We start from the raw sequence: 15,796 nt of genomic DNA on the forward strand, positions 1-15,796 counted from the left end.
AAATAAATAAATAACAGTGAAAATAAAAATAAAGAGGTATATTCATTCTGATTGTTTCTAGTAAATTCATTTACAAATAAAATTAGCAGCAGGAAGGAAGTTTAGTAATTTAAATGTAATTAAAACTGTAGCAATCAGAAAATTGATGAAATCACAAATGTAGAATGCTTAAAATCGCTATCTGCTGAATATAATGTTATATTTAAAATATTGCCACTTCGTTGGTGTAAATGCAGAAGTGTTCGGTGCTGTGGTATGTGATTTTTGAGGAACACTTACCAAGGCATTCTATTTTGCTATAGTGAAAACAGCAGTATTGAAACCAGGGGCAACTGCCAGTAGGCCTGATGAAAAAGTGCAACATAAAAACGTCTGTCCGTGCTCAAATAGCTGGTTCTGAGGATGAAATATTTCAGTTATCTACTGCTATGGGGATTAATTCTCCACAGTAGGCCAACTGTGACATAAATGGCACCATTTTAATTATGACTTGAGAGTTATGGACACAAATGGAACTTCATGGTAGACTGTCAGCTTTGTCGTATCTGTGTCAGTAATCCCTCTGAGTAAATCCATAAGTAGGACTCATTTTCTTCATTTTTGTATAATTATTTCATTATGGCAATAAGGTATAATAGACATTACATTTCCGGGAGGATTATAGCATTCTTTAGGGGTTAAAGTATTCACTGTCCCTTCAGTCCAGTGCCTCAGAAATTTTACTAGATTTATCATAATAACTCGGGAAAATACTGCTTGAATTAGGAATGCCATGACAGAAGGTTACCTAGGTTGATGGTGCTTACAGGGTCTGATTTCAGATTGTCTGGGAATGTACAGCCCCACTCTGAAACCAATGAGACCTCTGTTCTTATATATAATAGAAAATGAGGCATCAATACATTGACTGACATCCAAAGCAACGGAGCATGGATGCAGTGGGAACGGCATCCTTGCAGCCAGAGTCTTCCCCACTGCTCCTGTGCCTCTGTGTGTTTGTGTGTGTGAGTGAGTGAGTTATTTGGGGTGATCCTTCCCTGTGCCCTCTACCCTGTGCCTTCTGAAGACAGGGAAGATAACGCAAAACCACACATCCCCCTTGGCCCCCCCCCCATGTGTGGTTGTTGTGGCAGTGAGGAAGGCACTGGCTGCATTAAGCACAGCCTCCCACTGTTAGCCACTTCATTTAAACTCCCTCCTCTTTTCACTTTCAGGTGTCCAAATGTCAATTTATAATCCTGTTTAGTCTGTTAATATTCTATGTTATATACAAATGGGAATTACAGTTATTTTTAGTTGGTTCTTGATTTTAACTTGTGGCTGTTACCCCTAAGTGTTTCCACATATGTTTTAAATACAAATTGGTTTTGAATATTTCATATTCAGATTGTTGTATAGTGACCTCCTGTATTCAAGGGCAACATCTCTGATTTTAAACTGTTGACCTTAAATTCAGATCCTAAGCTGTAATGCAGAATCACTTGCTGGAGTGCAGATGGAAAAGACAGGAGATTTGTTGTCATATTCAAAACCTTTTATTATTATTATTGGCAAGCGAGGAGATTTTTTGATGGATGTCCTTTGCCTGTATCCCCTACATATTAGGGTCCTCTTCTGCAGTCTCCACATATGGCTCCATAGCTAGGGCAAACAATGGGGGGTGGGGAAAGACATCAGTCCTTTTCCTGAACCTGGATATAACGTGGATCTTTTGCAACATGGCAGTTACTGTTTTTGTGTGTGTGACTTCTATAAAACGTGACATAAGTGACGGTTAAGACTCAGTTGGATATTTATATTGTGAAGTGAAAATGTGAAGTTGTAATTGAATATCATCTATAATGTAATGAAAAATTGGTTGCTTTGGGCATCTAGTTTGTAAAATTAAAACCATTTAATATATATATTTTTAAAATAGTACTGGCAGTAGATTATAATATTTTTGGTCACTGTGATGTGAGTCATAATGATTCTTGCCAGTAATAGCATATAACTGTAGGAATGGCTGGTACTGGAAAGAAGGGCCTTGTACCGCTTGCAAATAGTCTTTTTTTGTCTGTCACAATTATTCAGGTATTTGATATATGGATATTTGAGCAACTCTTGCTCAATACTTTGATAAAGATCACTTCTACATTGTTTGAAAAAGTTATGCATAAGCTTAGATCCAAACACATGAACAGGATGCAACAAATTAACAGGTAGAGTCAGGAAAGCTATAAAAGAGAAGCAGACATCCTTCAGTAAATGGAAATCCTGCCCAAATGAAGAGAACAGAAAGGAAGATAAACTCTGTCAGAAGAAAGGAAAGGAGACAAAAAGGGATGCTAAAAGAGTTTGAGGAGTATTATAGCATATAACTCTGGAGGGCTCTCACAGCCCTTCCATAGCTTGCAGTTGAGTTATTTGAACCTGTTTGCTCAATGGTGGCTCCACCCATGTGGTTGACATAGTATACTTGGACTTCCAAAAAGCTTTTGACAAAGTTCTGGACCAAAGGTTATTGAGTAAACTTCACAGTCATGGGATAAGGGGACAAGTACATGTGTGGATTGGTAACTGGTTGAAGGACAGGAAACAGAGGGTAGGTATAAATGGAGAGTTTTCACAATGGAGGGAAGTAAGAAGTGGGGTCCCTCAAGGATCTGTACTGGGACCAGTCTCTAATTGTTCATAAATGATCTAGAAGTTGGGGTAAGCAGCGAAGTGGCCAAATTTGCAGATGACTCTAAACTATTTAGGGTAATGAAATAAAAAAGAGATTGTGACGAACTTCAAAAAGATCTCTCCAAGCTGGGTGAGTGGGCAACAAAATGGCAAATGCAGTTCAATGTAAGCAAGTGTAAAAAATTGGTGCAAAAGTCCACAACTTCACATATAGACTGGTGGAGCCAGAGCTGTTGGTGACTGACCAGGAGAGAGATCTTCTGGTCGTGGTGGAAAGCTTGTTGAAAGTGTTGACTCAGTGTGCAGCAATGATTAAAAAAACAAACAAACCCAAAAATGCAAATTCCATGCTAGAGATCATTAGAACGGAGTGTATAGTTCTGGTCACCATATCTTAAGAACAACATTGTAGATCTGAAAAGATGCAGAAGAAGCCAATTGAGTTGATCGGGGGCCTCGAACACCTTCCTTATGAGGCAAGGCAACAGCATCTGGGGCTTATAATTAATCTCTGGAATTCTCTGCCACAGGATGTGGTGATGGCCACTAGCTTGGATGGATTTAAAAGGGGCTTACACAAATTCATGGAGGACAGGTCTGTAAGTGGCTACTAGGCTGGTGGCTATAGGTCTCCTCCAACCTGAGAGTTAAGATGCCTCTAAATACCAGTTGCAGGGGAGCAACAGCAAGAGAGCGGGCATGTCCTCTTGCCTGTCAGCTTCTCAGGGGCATGTGGTGGGCCACTGTGGGAAACTTGATGCTGGGCTAGATAGTCCTTGAGCCTAATCTGGGAGTTTCTGAGGATAATGTAGCCAAATTAATGCTTTTCCACGTTCATTCCCTGGAGAAAGATGATGTAATTAATAATCAGGAAGGGAGGAGGAGAAGTAGAGGGTGTAGACGAGTAAGAGCATAAGAAACAGGTGCCTCTTGCCATCCTGTGTGAATCTGCTGAATCGGAGTGAGAATGCAGTTGATTTGGATGTTTGCAAAGCTGTTCAGACTAATTCATCCTGCTTCATCCCTTTGCCAAGCTACTGCTGTGGTCTGGCAGCTTTGTTTGGCATCAGTTTCCAGGTTAAGAAAGCTGTTGAGCTGATTTCTCAGCTACTGGAGACTAAACCTCATGAGGCATCATTTGGAGGTTCATATCCAGGCAGCAATAGTTGCTGAAAGGGACCACTTGTGCATGGAAGGAATCGCAGCAATCCTTTGTCATGTTTTTAATCAACATGGAGCTAGGCTAGCTATAGAGCAGATTCTTCCATTAATGAGTACTTTCATGAAGGCTCTTCATGATACTAGGTTCCAAGAACAGAATCTTCATGAAACTAGGTTGCAGGAAGGGAATCTGGCAGCAGAAAACACAATCAGAATTTATGTGTGTCTTCAAACCAGCCTGAACCCAGGGACAGGGAAATAGGCACCATTTTCTCCTCAGCTTTCTAATTCAGAATTCTATGTTAGAATTCTGCGAGCTGGTTATCTTTTTCTACCATGACACGGTTCCTGATTTGTGGTGGTGGGTTACTTTGAAATTGACAGCTTTTGTTACAATTAATAGGGCATTTTATTGTTCATATTCACTTCTTATTCCTTGTCTTTCTGGCGGAGATGAGAATAGTCATCTTGTTCAGATTCATTTACTCTAAAATCAGAGTAAAATCATGTTACCCAGCATGTCATAAATCCATAGGCTAAATGATGGCTCTTGACCAAAGAATTATTGAAGCTCTACAGTTAATTCAGTGTCAGGCATTTGGTTGATGTGGCAGGGATTAATACAAAATCTGAGGAGAAATCTTGCCATTAGTGATGTAACAGATGCCCAAATTCACAAGGTTAAAACCCAGTCTCCATTTAGTAACATATTCTGGAGTAAAAAATACTAACTGACCTGCCTTCTGAACATTAACTGAAGAACAGAGAGATTTTAGTTTAATTTTGTGACCATGAGGATATTTTTAGGCTATCTTGCAGAATAAAAGATACAGATTAATTTGGTGCTGTGAGTGATTTCTGGCTATACATGCTATAAATAGAAGACAGTTTCATCCTTCTACCTTCCTTGTTTGGATGTTTTCATCCAATAGCAGTATAGCTTAATACAATGTTTTCTTGAAACTTCTGATTCGGATTCCGAGATGCCGCACAGTTGCATAAAGCCAATATCTCTAAACCAGAGTCCAGTTTCATTATAGCGGTTTTGCTGTCACTTTCTTTTGATGTAGATCTAGTTTGATCCCTTAAACTGTGAATCAGAAATCCTATTTAGATACTGAGGCGCTTCACATGATCAAAGTGAAGCACCTAGAGGTGGTTTTGAGGGAGAGCGGGCTTAGCACAGGGAGCTGTCCCTGGGTGGCTGGATCGGCCACCCACACAACTACTGGCTCCGTCACAGAGCCAGTAGGGGTGGCAGGGATCAGAGGCTGCCTGGTCCCAGGATGCCCCGTGCAAGTGCATGGGGCATTCTGGGGAGACCCCCGAGGCTGGGAGGCTTGTTGGAGCCTCCCAGTCAGGGGTTTCCTGATGAGTCGACGCGGCACGGAGCCATGCCGTGGTGCCTCAAAGTCACCAAAACGGGGTTAGTGGAGCGCTTGCTCTGCTAACCTCATGGGGCGGGGAGATTAAGCGGGCTAACCGCTGGGAGCCAAGTAGCACCCCTGCCGCCTCTGAAATCCAAAACTGCCCCGGTGGCCGAAACGTTTCAGAGGCTTCTATAATGGCCTCCAAAATGTTTCGGGCACATCCTTCTTCTAGTCTCCTTATCAAAAGAGTGTATCTAGGGCTGATTCTGCATTAAGTAAATAATGTAGTGAGAATCTTACTAACAAAAAACACCAGTAATAATTATTTGGTTCATACTCTTCCACTATGGGCAGAATTCATATGAAGTTGTTAATGACTAAACATGGTTAAAATAAATAAGACAAGTTAATCATGGTTAACTTAATTTCATTGGAACTTCGTCGTAACTAATAGTCTAGATCCTACCCTATGTAAATAAGTACTGAAAGGATGGTTGTCCATTGCTAGTTGGAAAAATGCAGTGGAATATGACAGCTTGCCTGCGTACCTATACTTTCCTCACCTGGAAGAAAGAATGTACAAACATACCTCATCATTCATGGGGGTTCTGTTCCTCGCACAGAACTACAAGTAACGAAACCGCGAATAACGAGTCATTGCGCCTATGCAAATTGGGGGGATAGGTTCCTGGAGGCTTGAAAATCATGGGGGAAATGGCCCCCCCCCAAAAAAGTTTAAACGGGTGAAATAAAGTTCCCTACCGTGTTCTGTGGGCCTTCAGCTATACAGCAATGCCCCCTAGAAGTCCAAAATCTTCCTTTTTTTTTTTTTTTGCTAAATGAGCCACAAATGGCTCCCTTTTTACAAATGTCAGTCAGAATCTCTGAGGTAATTTCTGTCTGTCTCCAAACCATGTATATTCAAACCTACCCCCCCTTTTTTTGCTGTTTTCTCCTGTGTCCTCGAATGGGTGGGGGAAAGGCTGTGCAGAACTTACTTTCTCTCCCCCACCCCGATGATCATCCACATGCTCTGTCTCTATTCCTGTTGGACTGCGTCTGGCAGCTCTCCTGTTCCCTCTGGAGAAAATGGTTTCCAGCTGCTGGCCAGCTGGCCAGCAGGTCCTTAAAACTATCTGTATTACTGGGTCTTATTCATTACATGGCTCTCCGGTGGCCAGGGCAATGTGTCCCAACCTCTGGATATCCCACAATGCACCATGCAGTGAGCACGGTGCATTGGAGGATACCCCCATGAGACAGGTGCTCTATCTAGGTTCCTGTCTCTGTGTCTGCTTGGGCTGCTTTCAGCCTGATCCAGGCTGTGGGGCTAAGGGAGTGCTTGTGCCCTTTAACCCTGGCTAACAACTAGGTACAAAACTCAGTTTTGGCAGGCTGGCAGTTCTGGGATCCTCCAGATCCTGGTGCTTCACACACACAGCCTAAGCCTTATTGTTTTCCCTTGTACTCAGATGGTGGGAGGGAGCATGTGAGCCCAGGAACCCATGTTATCATAACAACAAACGCTGGTTGGTTATATCTCAGTGTGGCCAGTTGTGTTATTTTTATCTTGCACTATTGCAATAAAGTGAAGAGGCATTTTGTGAACTTGGAGAGGTCATTCACACAATCAAAAACTGTGTTCCCAATTTTTGGTTGTGTGTAAGCAAGGTAGGAGGAAAACCTGGGTAGCTTTTCCTACTTTCTTCAATTGAAAATTGGAAGTGCACACTGCTCCCAAACCTGGGTAGAACACAGTTTTTGACTGTGTGAATGGCCTCAGAGTATGCATAACCTGATTATAAACATTGTTATAGGAAACCTCCAGAAGTGAAGGAGGTGTAATGCCACTAGTGATAGCTGCAAAATGCTGGCACATGTCCTGCCAAGTGTGTGGGAAATAAATATTGCAGATGCTTAGGACTTGGCTTTGGCATGGCCCTTTGAAAAGCCTCTTGTATCTTTTGGTCTGATTGCAGTTTTCTGTAACTCAAGTTGGTTTAGAAAAGCACCAAATTCATGAATGATTCAAGCATATGTGTGTTCTTGCCTAACATCTGAAAGGGGGAACTAGTGCATTGCTGTCACGGTGAGATATAGGAGCATCAGATACAGGAGTAGGCTATACATCCATCTGCATGTACTGTCTATTTAGACGATGTACAGCATTCCCTCTTCTAACATTGTGGCAGAAGCATATGAAACAAATGAACAAGAAGTACTTCAGTGTAACATCTGTCTGCTTTCTCTTAAGATAATCATTGGCTTTGATTATATATATATATATATATATATATATATATATATATATATATATATATACACACACACACACATACATACATACATATATATATACACACACACACATACATACACATACACATATGGTTTTCCTTCAGGGTTTCGTCCCCCCCCCCACTTTTTCAAGTAACCTAGTTATGTAATTGACTACTGGCTAACATTAAACAAAAGGATAAAATATTATACATTGTACTGAATTTTCAGGGGAAAATTTTTTTTTTAATAAGAAGTCTGTGGCTATTATCCTGAGCAGACTTCCTAGCAAGTCTGCTAGTCTGAGACATTTAACTTAGAGGAACTTAGTTCTGACTTGTGTGGGTCAAGTTGAGTGGCATGAGGGTATTTTGTGTTTTGTGTCTCAGTTGGATGTTCAGTGTTTTTAGCAATAGAAACTTTCAGCTAGCTGCAAAGTCTATCTCTTGGTCTACAGTTTTAAACTCCAGTGCCTGATATCTCCCTTCCCCTAAGAGATTTAGTAGCTTGAATATTTCATAATTTTAGTTCCCTTAGGGAAAACTTCACTTTTGCAAAAAATGTATTGATTTTCCACAACAAAATATAATTTACTATGGTCTGAAACTGACAAAAACTGATTTTATTCACATGCTTTGTGCTTTGTACACATTTTAAAAACTATATGTCAGGAGAGAGGCCCAGTTGTTGGGTTGGCTTTTTGTTCTTTGTTTTTTGGGGGGCAAGGCTCCTGCTAGAAATAGACATGTCAACCCACCCAAAACAATTACTTGGTCATTGGGCTTCCTTGTTCAGTTGCATGTCAGGGGATATGCCATTCACAAAGGAAGTATGCACCACACCACACATAAAACCTTCTGCACACTAACTAGTTCATTCCTTATTTATATTTAAATAATGTGTCTAAAGTTAAAAGGTTCTGCACTTTTTCTTCCAAAGGTTGCTGATCCTGTTGGAGGAGGAGGAGGAAGTAGTAGTAGTAATAATAATAATAATAATAATAATAATAATAATAATAATAATAATACCTGTCTGACTGTGTAAACAAGAAATAATAATAATAATAATAATAATAATAATAATAATTATTATTATTATTATTATCATCATCATCTCAGTTTTGAAACTGTTTTTCTATGCTTCTGTGGTAAACTTTAAACCAGTTCTAATATTTACAAAGGAAAACCACCCTTCCACTTTTGCTTTGAATACATAAGCAAAAGATAATTCTGTCACTAAAAATAAATGCATATTGTAAGCTAAAATAGTGTTGTTGCAGCCTTCCCAAGATACAACACTCACCTCTCTCCAGCCCTCTCTTCAAATTAACATTTTTTGGTGCCTTGTTTTGTTAGGTGAGCTTGTTTGCTGGCCTTGTTTGGTGTTTTTATACCTGCTTGTTTTAAAGGAATAACATTTAGTTTTTAAAAAGACTACATTCGTGGCTCTAACTTATGCTTCTTGTGGTCAACAAAAACTCTTGTCTTAAGAGTTACCTTGATGCTGACTGGAGATAAAATACTTTATTTGCCCCACCCTCCTCCTCCTCAGAACATTAAATGAATTACCGTTACTTTTCTTACTGTAAGATGATATGCAAAGGTCAGGTTTTGAGTCTTTTTAAAGGGACTCTTGTTTAATTCAACTCTGCTTGAATTCTTGAATTAAATATAAATCATACAATTAAAATTATTGGAGTTAAAAAACAAACCAAAACCCTAGCTCTGCAGAGTTTCAGATTCTTGTCAGTGTGTAAGGCGTGTAGGGCTAATGGATTTACAGTCCATTGGGATTATGGACCCAGTCCACATGGGGCTTGTAAACTTACAAATGTGGCTATTGCAGATTGATTGTCTTTGTTCATATTCAGTGCATTACCTAGGCAGTACCAGCAGTTTATCTCATTTTAAAACTAGACAGAAAGGTACTACAGCAGGAAATCTGTAAGTACCACTTCTTTATTCCCAAGGGCAGCGGATGAAAGAACAAGATGGCTCTGCTTCTTAATAGAATGAGAGCTAGTGAACAAAAATGAACCCTCCCTCCCCAATGTGTAGTAGATATGAAAGAAGACAGGAAATGAGGAGTGATTGCTTAGAAGAGAAGAGGAATTATTTAGGAATTGCTCAGATTGAAACCTCTTTAATATTTTATAATATGTAGTTGAATATTTCCAGCGACTGCTTATTTATAGCATTAAGCACCCACCACCACCACCACACACATTCAGCTTTGTAAATGATTTAACAATACCCGGGATAAAATACTGACACAAAGGAGAGCCATTTCTCTGCTTAAGGAGCTTTTATATATTCATTATGCAGATTAGCATTAAATGAACTAAAATGCTTTAAACATAATAAATAACTTAAGCCACTGTGTTACAAAGGCTTACACACTAAGGTTTAATTGTATGTATATAAAGCATCTCTGTGACTTAAGTAGGACTACTCCCATGTGTAAAGTTAACTACTGGTGTAAAACTCTGCAAAATGAGTGCCCTAAGGCCCTTTCCCTCTTGCTGTGGGATTTGAAGAATTCTCATTAAATCAAAGGGAGCAATTTGCATCCTGCTGAAGAGTAGGCCCATTACAGAGGAGACAGAATAAATTTAAATGAGTAAAATTGTACATTTTGGAAACTTAATTTTTCTTATGTATATATGAGTAGGCAAAAGGCAAATATGTATCTAATTGTACAGGTGGGACAATTATAACGCTGTCACGTGTATCAGCATGATAGCAAACCTTGTCTATAGTTTCCCATTGCTGCTTTAAAATATACAGTATATATTTTCTCCCTTGTATTTCATTTTAAATTTGATTTTATGGAGTAAGAAGTCAGAGCAAAGAGAGATAAGAGACACCTTAGTTGTTTGTTTAATGTGTGGTACATTAAATAAACAGCATTTCATTATTTATTTGAAATATGGGGATCAGGGTTATTGATCATATTTTATCAAATTTTGATGTTCTGGAGAACTTTAAAAGGATTAGATAGCCTGATTTCTTTGTTTAAGAATGCTAATTGCAAGAGTAAAATGAGTAAAACTAAAAAAGCAGGAAGCAGATTTTAATTCCCTCCGCATTATGGGGACTAGAAATGTGGGGTAGGTTGTACATCCTGTTAAGTTGAGGGTCAAGCTCTCTTTGAGCTAGACAGCACCCTTATTCTGCCTCAGACTGAAAGATGTTATTTTTCAAGCGCTTTTCTGTGACTCTCATGGTATACACTAGAGGAGTTAACAACCACAGTTGTTAACAATGCAAGGCTGACTTAGTGCCCCTGATTCAGGGAGACATATGTAGTGGTATACACATTGCTGTCCACAGATGACCCATCAGTGCCCCCTTTGAAAATAATAGATAGAGGAGCCTGAATTCCCTCAATAGCAAAGGGATGGTTTAAAAAAAAATATTGGAATTATACCTCCCCTTCTGACTGAGTGGTCTTCAAGGCAACTTGAAATTGATTGCAGTAATAATATTTTTAAAAACCACAACAAGAGAGAGGGAGAGAGTTGAGCAGCCCTTAACCCTCTGACTGATAGTAGGGGCCAGAGAGCTACTTCCAACTTTGGAATCCTGGCACCTGGAATGTCAGAGTATTCCTTTCTGGCAGGGAGGGCAACAGGCTCCCTTCAACTGCTCCTTCCCTGGTGAGTGGGTCAGACTTGTCTCCTATTCAGCCTCCCACTTTCCAAATCAAGTGACTGATGTCAATTTTGACTGTTCCATTCACTCATTGGTACTGTGTAGATCCCAGTCCATTACTGGGAAATCTGCCAGACGAAGGAAGCAGCAGTGCTACATTAGAAGTAGCAGTGCTCCCAATGATTCCCAGCTTACACAACACTGGCTGTCATATGGGGGTGAGGGTGAATTTCTGCCTTTTGCCCAGAAGCTCCCTGTGTCACATGGAAATATGTCCTTGAGGGTTGTGTGACTCTCAGGGACATATTTTCATTTTGCACAGACAGCTTTTGGGGAAAGACACCCTGCACGGTTGCTACTGTGAGTTAGTCAAAACCATCAAGAATGCTGCTGCTTCTCATGCAGCATTAGCGCTGCCTTAATCTGGCTGTTGGCTAGTACACTTTTGTGTTAACAGTTTCCTATGCTGGGAGCATATGTTTATGAAGAAGGCTGCCTCTGCCTTCACATTTCAATTGCTGCATTGGAGCAAATAATTAGGAAATTTGTTTTACATAGATAGATGCTTAAAGTGCTTCTCATATATTCTCCATATTTACTATTACTGCATGAGTCTGACTGGAAACTTTGATTTGCTCAAATCAGGCCCTATTCCAAGTTCTTCCTTCATCTGAAGTTCACAGGGTGGTGACTGCTGAGAGGACCTTCTTGCTCATGGAATTTGCCTCATGCCTACTATGTTTCTTTGGGCCAGGACAAGATCATTTTATTTGCCTGGGCTTTTAGTTTTTTTAATCTGTTTAGTGTGGAATTAGGTCTATGGTATCTTACTGTATTTTTTAAAAAAATTGTTGTACAGAGTCCTGAGATAATTTTGTGAAGAGCAGATTTGTACAAAATGTTTCTATATAAATAAGCCAATAAATGTAACTCATTTTGTACTAGTACCCATTGTGGGCTGGGTCAGGCAAATGCTGGCCACAACATGTAATCAGGATGGGGTCATGCCGAGAGCATGGCAACCCTGATACTACAGGAGGAAGTCCTGATGCACTGTTGGGTTGCCTCTTAATCTTGCGGGTGTGTGTGTGTGTGTGTGCGCGCGTTAATCTGAATTGCCCTTTTACATGTGCTCTAAAATGTGTAGAGCACATGGCTTTGGAGCAGGAGTGCATGTAGAGCGGCAGTTCAGATGAATGTCCTCATCATGCGATTAAGGGACATCACTTAAGAAATCAAGGGATATCCTTCTGTGTCATCAGGAGAGGCATGCTCTCGACATGTCTCCAAACTGATCGTGTGTGCCAACAGCACTTGTCTGAACTGGCCCTATGCTAATTAGTAAGGCAAGGCTTTCTCCCTAAAATACTTAGGTACAAGCTGACCCCCACACAGAGCATCTGCGCATTTTTTGGGGCTGGCTACCTCTCTCCCTCCCGCCCCAGTCTCTGGCCGGGCCCCCGCCGCCGCCAGCCTCCCCGGCCGGGCCCGCCACCACCTCTGACCTCCACCACAGACGCGCCTCAGCCAATCAGGTGCATCCCTCCTCTCCGCTGCCCAGCCAATCAGCTGGGTTGCCGGGACGCATCCCCACAGAGGCTGAGGCACGTCTACAGGGATTAAATATATAGATATGGCAACACAGAGTATACCATCAACACCGTATACTGTTAGTCAAAATTAATATGCAATACACAAGGATTGCATTGTTCACAACAGCTTCCACTAAATTTAAGGAAGTGTCCAGTGGACTGACATGAAGCTGAAAGTGCGTGATGAGGGAGACTTGTTCAGTAATGCCTTCTCTCTGCAAGGAAGTTTGCTTTTGTTAATGTATTGTTTATTGTCATATTCTATCAAGGTTCTTAGGCTAATAATGAAAATATGAATGCACATTCAGTAATCCTTACACTGTTTTGTAGGCCTAGGACCATGTGACCTTAAAAACTGCTTGCTTTTGTAAGAAGATAAATAGCTGCTGACATTGGCAGTAGAGGCCCTACTCTCTCTTCCACCACTGAGGGAAATTTGGCTGATGTCTGCCAGGAACAGAGATTTCTCAGTGGTGGTAGCACACCTGTAGAACTCCCTCCCTCAGATGTTAGACCCTACTTCACTATCTTCAGCTGGAGAGTAAAGATGTTCCTTTTTCAAAAAGCATTTAGCCCTTTGTGAAAATAACTTGATCTTGGCTTTTTAGCACAGCTGACTCATCCTCTTGCGCTTGCGCAACTTTGCTTATTCTGCACATAGTTTGTTGCTCTGGATTTTGGTCAGTGGAAATAAGGAAGTTTAATTGGGGGGGGGGAAACACTCCTAAACTCATAACAGGTTTCAGAATGGAACCAATATGGGACAAAGATTGTGGCACTGGTCACGGGAACCGTCCTAGGCACCAGCAAATCAATGTCTATGATTCAAGCAACCTCAGTCCACCCAGCACTCACAAGTGCAAGCCATAGCAAGGAGATGGAGGAGGCAAGAGAAGGAAGAATGAAACAGAGGTTAATTGAAGAAAAGTTCTGTTTCTGATCTGGAAGGGCCCTTATGGTGGACCCACCAAACTGTGCTTAAGTATTATCAGTATTTTTAATGCACAGTTATTGTTCATGGCACCTTACAGAGTTATATAGGCATCACAGATGGGTCCCTGCTCCCAAGGAGTTTAATATAAGGATGGAGAGAGAATTGAGAGGAAATAATTTGGGCAAATACCATTACACATGTTTTGAACTTGGTTACAGTTGGGAATGAGGACTGAGGCGGCAATTCTATACATACTTGGGAAGCAAATCCTATTAAAGTCAATTTGACCTTTTATGATTATACATGTATTGGTGGGTTTCTCTGTGATACCACTGGACTGCTCATGCAATATTATTGCTCTGAATTCAAGACACTTCATTTTGTCCAATTTGAAAGCCTGCTTCCAATATTTTATTGGCATTATTGACCTAATAAAACAACATCTTGCTCACTTTATTTTCCACCTTTTGTGTGATTATACTGCTTATGTTTCATAATTTCTTGTGTATGGTTCTTGTAAGCAAACTAATGGAGAGCATGTCATTTATTTTCACCTAGAGCCAACCTACCAGACAGTTGACTTTACCATTTAAAAATAATCTGAAACAAAGGATCTTATATATCAATTGCCCTAGTCTCAAGTATGCTATTGGAAAGAACCCCAGAAAAAAACCTCTTCACAGCCTGCTCTATATTTTCTTAAACGTTCAACTATGCTATCTAATTCTATTAGTCTATTAACCAAGTTATACTGATTGGTTAATAAGTTTAGCAGTGTTCAGGGAACAATGGCTATTTAAATATAGTCTGGGAAAATACTGTTCCATTTGCTCAGATTGACCCTTTCTTTTTTTTATCTGCCTCCCCAAGATCTCCTACATTTTGTAATTCAACCTGTTGTATGAGAAAGGTTAGCATTAAAAGTTCCTATTGGAGGTGGGGGAAAAATAACAGACTCCTTGTGCAGTCTACTGTCACTAATTGCATGCAATGATATTAATGACCTAGTAATTGCTGTAAGAGTGGCACTGAAGTGGAAAACATCATATTGAGGCAGGGTTCATCTCTAGGTGGTAGGACATCACCATTGACTGGCTTAATGCCTAGTGACATTTTAGAATATAACACTACAGATGAGAAAATGTGCCACTCGCACAGCTCTAATGGCTTAGATGGACACAGTGTTATTTGCTGTGACCGTCGAGATTCTAGGAGTAACCCCAATGAAGTGGCACAGTCAGGGTTTGCCCTACAGATGAACCTCATTCCTTTCAGGGGAGACGTATTCTCTGTTATAACAATCTAGTGCAACTTTCCACATGTTCGCATCAATAAAATAATACCTTCATCTTCTACTTTTACTTCTCGCACAAACAGTACCTTATTGAACAACACAAAATATTTAGAGATCTGGCCATTGTCTATAACAAAACATGATTTCGTTTTCCAATCAGTTACATAGCCTCTCAGAAGTTTAATACAGTTGTAGTTTTATAGCTATATACCAAACAGGTGTGTGTCCAGAGTTTATATTAAGTAAATGCTGTATTTCAATTAAGATAAAACATTTTATATTTGAGTGTGCTATTAAACTCTTGACTTCAAGGCATCATTATTTAATTGTATTTCCCAAGAAGGCAAGAATTCTAACCTGTTTTTTCTCTAGAAGAATAGTTATTTAATTTTATTTATATCTGATTTATATCCCGCTTTTCTTTTAAAATCCTAACATGGCTTACAAAACAAATGATAATGTAAAATCACAATTTAAACTATTTAAATATACAAAAAAAACAATTTTAAAAATTCACAGCAGTAGAAGAGTTCTGCCTCATGGGGGCAACAAGAGAGCACCTCGTTGTTGGCGGTGGCGCAGCTTCTTTGGACCTGGAGGAGCTCCGACGTCAATGCTGATGAGGTGCCCTCTCACTGCCCTCATTAGGAGTTCTGTTTTAAAGGCAGGGAGGGTTCTCTCCCCCGACTTTGCTTGTAAATGGGAATCCTCACCAGATTTCCCTTTACAAGCAATAGCCCTCGAGCCAATTCGAACCAGTTCCAAACATCAGTAAGAGTACCAAACATAAGTAGGGCTACCTTTTCTTCCACAGTGTTGACACACAATTTGGCAGGCCTTTTGTTATC

The 15,796-nt window shown here is 40.2% G+C and overlaps 1 protein-coding gene across 2 annotated transcripts in view; it reads left to right on the plus strand.

The window, feature by feature from the left end:
• Positions 1–15,796, plus strand: part of EFNB2 (ephrin B2) — a 68,932-nt gene that overhangs the window by 35,279 nt on the left and 17,857 nt on the right. The window lies entirely within an intron of this gene.

This window comes from Hemicordylus capensis, chromosome 3 (genome assembly GCF_027244095.1).
Source record: "Hemicordylus capensis ecotype Gifberg chromosome 3, rHemCap1.1.pri, whole genome shotgun sequence".
NCBI classification, from domain to species: domain Eukaryota; kingdom Metazoa; phylum Chordata; class Lepidosauria; order Squamata; family Cordylidae; genus Hemicordylus; species Hemicordylus capensis.